The following is a 7,365-nucleotide window of genomic DNA, read 5'->3' on the forward strand; positions in this document are numbered from 1 at the left end:
TAAATCCGAGTTCGTATGCAAAATTTATGACTATTTTACTATAAAACACGCTTTTGCAACAAAACGGAATTCGTAGTAGATCCAATCTACTGCCCTATGCATCTCATGCATCTGGCTTATGCCCTAAGTTTCGATTCGACCAATCACATTGATCTCCAACTGCAGCGACCGGGTTTATGTGCATCACTTAACTCCGATGGCGGAAAACCAACCGGTAGAAATATGTCGTTGCACAACCTTCACAGCTAGTTTACGAAACTAAGTCATAGATCGAGCTGAAACTACGCATATCTCTATATGCACATATCCGAATCTATAACGAGACAGCACTGGCTCTTGATACCGCTATAGGAATATGGGGTAGCAAAAACAAAAATTTCTACCACATAAACCAGGATTACTGCAGTTATAAATCACGGGATTACCACTAGACGCGCAGATGCAGGACTTCTGTCGCGCATCGATGTAGTCGAACAGATGGAAGCCAGCAGTGCAGTTGCGAGAATCTCCTCACGTGCAGCTCGTCCTTATGCTACAGATGCAGCACCTCCAAGGTATCCACATGTACGAGAAGAAGCGTCACGATCCAGATTGCTAGATCCGCGAAGACGACCTCGGGCTTGGCGCACAGGAGGGGCGGCACTGTTCACCCGCGACTACTGTAGCACAACACTGTTAGGGTTGTTAGGCGCCCCCTCCTCTGTTTATATAGCCCCTTAGGTGGGCTGCCTTGGGCCCCACCTTAGACGCCCCTTTTTGGTCCGAAAAGACCTATTAGTGCACCTAAGCCCAGTCTAATTCGGATCTCATCCTTATCAGGCTTCTTTCCCTTAATTGTGTGACCCTATGTGCTCATATGCGAATAGACATGGCCCGAGTACTCTTACTCGGCCCAATAGTAGACAGTGGCCTCTACCAAGACATGTCAACTCCTATATGTACACAAAGATCATATCAGACGAGCCGTCACAATATCATATACATGTTGTTCCCTTTGCCTCACGATATTTGGTCTAGTTTAAAGCCGACCACTCTTTCTCGATCCTATGATTTAGAATACTTGGTTAACTCTTAACCCCAGCATGGCAATGCATTTCCTGATCCGAATCACTCGAGGGCCCAGAGATATCTCTCTTGTAGAGAGGGGCAAATCCCATCTTGACTGACTATGTCTCACAGCATGGACCGTGTATGATGAGCAAACACTTGAAATAAGACTTTTGCTATTTATCTATTGATAGATTGTATTTTTTACTAAATTTATCATATTTCTACACGTTTGATTGTATTTAGTTTTGTGCTACAATTGTCACTATTGGGTCGCATTTTAAAAAAAACTGATAAATTTGACAACGTAAAATTTATCGACAAAACACTCCCTCCATTACATAGCTAGCATTTTATATGTTCTTGGTATATACATATATTTTTAGATATATATTAAAATCAATGTATTTGGGGCAGAGTAAAAATACATAAATAAAAGTACAATGTATTTGGGGCAGAGTAAAAATACATAAATAAAAGTAACTAAAAATAAAAATAAAATCGGGAGATGAAAAAAATAAAATAGGAAAAGAACTAAACTACAAGGAACACGTCAGGCGGAGGTGCCAGACGAAAGAACACTTAAACGAATGAATCATACCAAAACAAGTCATAAGGCAAAAACAAATGAGGAGTCCTGGCAACATGCGCACAGTCCTCATGGGTTGCGTAAGCTAATGGATTTTTGTATTTTACATTATCTACATGGGTTGGTTGTTATGGTTTGAACCTTTGTTTACTGGATTTTTTCCAGACGTCTATACGTAAAATGATTTGGTCTACTTTCTCTCTTTTTTTAAATGTCTGATGTCAAAACTTTTTTATTATCTAAAAAAATAACTAACAAAGGAAGGTAGGTGAACTGAGATAAAGGTTACCTAGCGAGCAGCACTAAGGTCCTGTTTGGTTCCCATAAGTCACCCAACTTATAAGTCAGGTGACTGAAAATAATAGTAGCTTATAAGTTGAGCTGTTTGGTTGTAGATGACTTATAAGTTAGAAAAAGGTGTGGTCCCCATATAAAAAAAAAGAAAAGACGGTGACCTATAAGTTTTAAGTTGGGGTGTACCAACTTATGCCTTATAAGTTGGGTGACTTATAAGTTAGAACTGTTTAGCAAAATAAGTCACTTTTTTCATTTTTTGACTTATAAGTTAGTGACTTAGATTATTTCTAACAGAATACCTATCACACTACCCAAACCCAAAGTGGGTAATGGACAGACTTAAAATCACCCTCCAACAGCACAGGCATTCCAAGAACCCAAAATGCATATGAGGAGAGAGGGAAGGCAAATATGGGGCTTCTCTCTCCTCCACTCAAATCCCTGGCGCCGACGCCATGGTGGGGCCGTAGGAGGTGGGGCGGCCCGCAGCGGCAATGGCAACCACCGCGGCACCATGTACGAGGCGAGGCGGGGCCGGAGCAGGGGCGAGCGCGGCTCGCGAAGCAGAGGCGGGCGCTGCTCGCAGAGCAGGGGCAGCGTGCAGCGCATGACAACGAGGTGGGGCGGAACCTCGACGACGAGCACGGAGCGGCGACGCGAGACCGCGGCGGGGAACCACCGGCGCGGCGAGGCGGATCCGCGCGGGCCAGTGGGCGCAGGTAGACATGGCAGCCGTTGCCATGGGACTTTCTGACAGGCTCCCAATCAGATCGGCGACGGGGCGAGCTGCCATGGAGCTTCTTGACGATGGTTGTCGCCGAGCCAGGGGCGGGCCCACCATGTATTAAGGGTATTCAGTTGAATACCCATTATTTTTTGCAACAAATTTTTGTGTATGTAGTATTTATCATGTATGTGAAGGAAAAACAAAAAAGAAACAGCATAATAGTCTAAATGGGCCACGTTCCTCCTAAACCCCATCCCAACAAGCGGCCCATGTTCCCCCACCCCTCCTGCACCTGCGGCCCACACCCTCGCAGCCCTGCACCCCATCCCCCAGCCTGCCCTCCAATCGCCCTTCAATCTCCCTGAACCCTAGCGCTAGGTAGGCTCCGGCTGCGCTCGACAGGACAGGGCGACGACGGCGGGCCGGTGTGGCGGCGCTCGACACGGCGACGGCGGCGGGCCGGCACGGCGGCTCTCGCTTGACTCGGCGGAGGCACGCGGCTGCAGGGGCTCCGCGGCGGCGCTCGACTCGCCGGCAACCAGGGAGCAGCACCACGCCACTGCGCCAGTACTGAGCAGCGCAAGCAGCAAGGCAATGCCAGCAATCGAACCCTTAAACTTGAAGGTTAGTGAAAATTGGGTCAGATTTTGTGAACATTGTCATTGAAATTTACGAAATCATTGAAAAAGTCTCGATTGCTTGTAATTTGTAGGTCTAATCATCTGTGTTATCGCTACTCGATTATATACTACTAGTTTGTGGTTTGAGCTGTTTTTAAAAAAAATTAGTACTACTTCAAATTTTGAATACCCACCTTCTAAATTCTGGGCCCGCCACTGCGCCGAGCAGAGGCAGGCTCTCCGAGACGTAGGACCCGGCGGGAGGAGAAGACGCGGGTGCTCGCGCGCTCCGCTTCCGAGCGGCGCTCTGGCTCGGCGACGCGTAGGTCCACGCTACGGCCGGCGCCCGGGGCCGAGCACGGGCCTGCGGCATGGTGGGGAAGCGGCGGCGGGGAGGCCGGAGATAGGGATGAGGAGGAGAGAGAAATTGGGACCGGTGGATGGATGAGTTTTGGGTCTGTAGCTGCATACGCTGTTGGAGACGGGTAATTTTGAGTCACGTGCATTTTCACTGTACATCACCCAAACCAGCAATTGCCTATCGTGTTTGCCTTGCGTCCGTTGGAGATAGTCTTTATTTGGAACCAAACAGGGCCTAAACAATCAGCTGCCCGGTGAGAAACAGTAATTGATCAATGTACTCATTAAATTAGCAAGATCCGACTGATTTGCAAAATCCTACCTGGCCTCTTTCTTGATGACCACCACGAAGGCCATCACTCGGGAGGCTCCGATCCTTTTCAGATTATGTTTTGAACCGGTTAAGACTAATTATTAGCTTGAGCTAAAAGTTAACTAGTTAAAGATTAGCCAATATTAGCTAGTATTAGCCAATAGATGCATATTTATCACTAATAATGAACTAGTATTAGCTAGTTATATATCACCACTAATGTGGAGACCGTTGGTCCCTGTCGATCCTCGTTTTCTTCTTGCCCTTCCTAGTTCCTTTTTTAGAAAAAGGAACTTCATTCCAACCTTCACATCCAGCAAACATATGACAAAACCCACAACTCCACAAAGCGGTAAACCATAACGAAACAAGATCCCCATGCAGGTGCAGGCGAACCTAAAAAGTTCCTTAGCGTGGTCATTCTTTTCTGTGATATATGTCGCGTGCCTCCATATTATTTTTTTGTGCATTGAATATTTTTTAATTGCCGCTCCTATTCTTTTTTTAATAAAATCTTCACCCCACCGCCTTTGGACTGCTCCTGGCTAGATCCAACCATGGGCAGACCAGATCCACCGGCCAAGGGGATGGTAGATAGACTACCCTCGAGCCGCCAATAAGGCAAATAGAGGAGCAATATTTATGATGGAGGCACGAGTTGTCATGGGGAGGTGAAGCGTTACATCAACATCTTTCAAACAAAACACATAAGCCACCTCAAAATATTTCAAACGAACAAAGATGACATTAAGATTCAGATAAGATAAAAGGTGCTTGGCCTTGTGTTTGACAAATAAAAGCGCGGATACACATGCATATGCAAAAACCCAAATAAAACGATAAAGCCCTTGTGCTCTTGTTATTCAATTTCTTGCATAAGCCATTACATGGTATGGTCCTTGTGATGCATTCATCCCTAGAGGACCAACTATTCTCATTCACATCACTCATCACACTCGGTTGCCATGGTTGATTGTAGCATCTGCAGGCGGCGGCGGCGGCTCATCATCGGAGCTCCCATCGCTGGGTCCAGAGGGCGGTATGATCTTGTACGGCAACAAATTCCCAACCACACCATGTGATGTCGACGGAGACAACACATCCAAATAAGGGCGTGCATCCGCCCTTGTTGTCAGGAGCGTCGTCGCTAGTAGTACCAATACCACCACCATGCTCGCTCCGCCGGCGGTAGTGTTCTTGTTGCTAGTCATGGCTTTGGTTTTTTTTCTTCTCCTTTTCAGTATTTTTGTATAGGAGAGTGTAATGTGGTGGGTACAAGTTTGGGCTAATAACATATTTATAGATATAGTTGAGCCGAGACTAGATCGATTTCTCTTGTGGAGAGAAAATAAATATGGAAGACTTTTAATGCACCAGCCTGGTTTGGCAATCATTTATATGTTCCTTCATTTTTCAAATTTAATCGAAGCTGATGAGCTGGAATTTGGTTAGGTGGGGGTTTGGATGGCACATGAGGCTAGTCCACAGCCTGTATTGACTCTTGATGTTAGAAAAATAAAACAGGAAGATGAAGAAAAGAAAATATATAGGAAAACAACTAATAAGCGACAAGAAAATATATAGAAAATAAAACGCTTAAAACCAATGAACCGGACCAAAAATAGGTTGCGTAAGCTAACCTATTTTTTCTGTGTTGAATGGATGTTTTCTTAATTTGATATATGTGATTGTTAAGGGTTGAACCTTTGTTTCCTTGAATTTTCAGAAGTCTATACGAAATGATTTGGTCTAATTTCTCTTTGGAGAATGTCTAGGGTGTCAATAAAAACTTTTCTTTGTTATCCCAAAAACTAAGAAAGGAAGGTAGCTTGAACTTTTTGGAGAATAATCATTACCCAGCAATCACCTGCCCGGTTAAATTAGCAATGCACTCATTAAATTAGCAAGATGTGACGGATTCGCAAAATCCTCCCTGGTTTGAACCAGCTAAAACTAATTATTAGCTTGAGCTAAAAATTAGCTAGTTAAAAATTAGACAACCATCTATTAGCCAATAAATATTTGGTGGATTCTCAGGCTAATAATTATTAGGTTGAGCTAAAAGTTAGCTAGTTAAAAATTAGACAACCATCTATTAGCCAATAATATCTGCCCCGCCCCTAACCTCGCGGGACCCTAGCACCTCCTCCCACCACCAGCTCACCCCCCACAATTAACCCACCCCCTGCAAAACAACAAAACCAGACTATTGCAACATCGAAAAAACATCTAAGAAACAATGGAAAATATGAATTGCAACATAAAAAAATCTACTGCAACATTGAAAACATCCACTGCAACATCAAAATAATGCTGCAACACCAAAAAAAGTTATTTGCAACATTGATAGAACATCTAATGCAACAAACAAATAAATATGAACTACAATCAATGACAAATGATGTTGCAACTACTACAACATCTCATGAACTATTACTGCAACATCAGGAAAAACGCCTGATGCAACAACCCAATAAGAACCATAGCAACAACCAAAAATCATATATTGCAACATTCAAAACAACCCATTCCAACAACAACGAGATATGACCCTCGAGAGCTCGCCAGAACCCTAGACACCGTCGCTTCCCTTAGATTCCAAGGGAGGAGGAGGAGGAGGATCCAGAGGAGGAGGGGAGGAGGCCTCAGTCTAGATCCAAGGAGGAGCAGGCCCAATCCACATCCATCCGCCATCTACCTCGTCGGAGCCGCCATTGTTGTTCTTGTCTCCAACGGAGAGCGGGAACTAGGTCCCCAATGGGGTACTTGGAGGCCGTAGAGGCAAAGGACGGAGGGGAGGAAGGGAGCAGGAGGAGAGAGAACGGGAGGGAGGCGGGAGAGAGGAGCAGCTCGCCTTGTCTCTCGAGATGGCACAGCAAGGGAGGGGTGGTGGCGGCGCGTGAGCAGAAGAGAGAGGAGTGTGGAGCGGGAGGAAGAGTTGACGAGCGATGCGAGAGGAGTGGGGAGGGGATAAGTCGAAATGGCGTCGGCGGAGGCACCTCCCCACTCGCGAGTAGCCGCGCGACACGCGTCTGACATATGTGTCCCAACATTACCGTATAACATGCCATGGGCCAAAAATAAAATAGGAAAGTACAGTCAAAAAATAAAATATAGGAAAGACCTCACAACATTGTCGTCGATGTAATTCTCTTAGTCTAATAAAACTTGCGACAAAGCTCCTGGCCCCTCTTTTTGAATAAAATGTGCACACTCCTCGTGGTTAATAACGCTTTGCTAATGACTTCTATTAGGGCAGTGCAGTAATTGATCCTTCTTGTTGCCTAAAGAGTTTCAGAAGGAGTGGAATGGGAGATTTTTCAAAGACACGTCATCGTCCACTCGTGAAAAGCAAATAAAAACACGATTCACGAACATCATCAACTTTTGACGAGGCTTAGCGATGTTGGAT

General features: G+C 45.2%; 1 long non-coding RNA gene across 1 annotated transcript; it reads left to right on the plus strand.

Moving 5' to 3' along the window:
• Positions 1–3,239: 3,239 nt before the first annotated feature.
• Positions 3,240–5,326, plus strand: LOC120689910. Its single transcript, XR_005681500.1, has 2 exons — positions 3,240–3,284; positions 3,373–5,326. It is a non-coding gene; the product is annotated as an uncharacterized LOC120689910 (long non-coding RNA).
• The last annotated feature ends 2,039 nt before the right edge of the window (positions 5,327–7,365 follow it).

Source organism: Panicum virgatum, chromosome 9N (assembly GCF_016808335.1).
Source record: "Panicum virgatum strain AP13 chromosome 9N, P.virgatum_v5, whole genome shotgun sequence".
NCBI classification, from domain to species: domain Eukaryota; kingdom Viridiplantae; phylum Streptophyta; class Magnoliopsida; order Poales; family Poaceae; genus Panicum; species Panicum virgatum.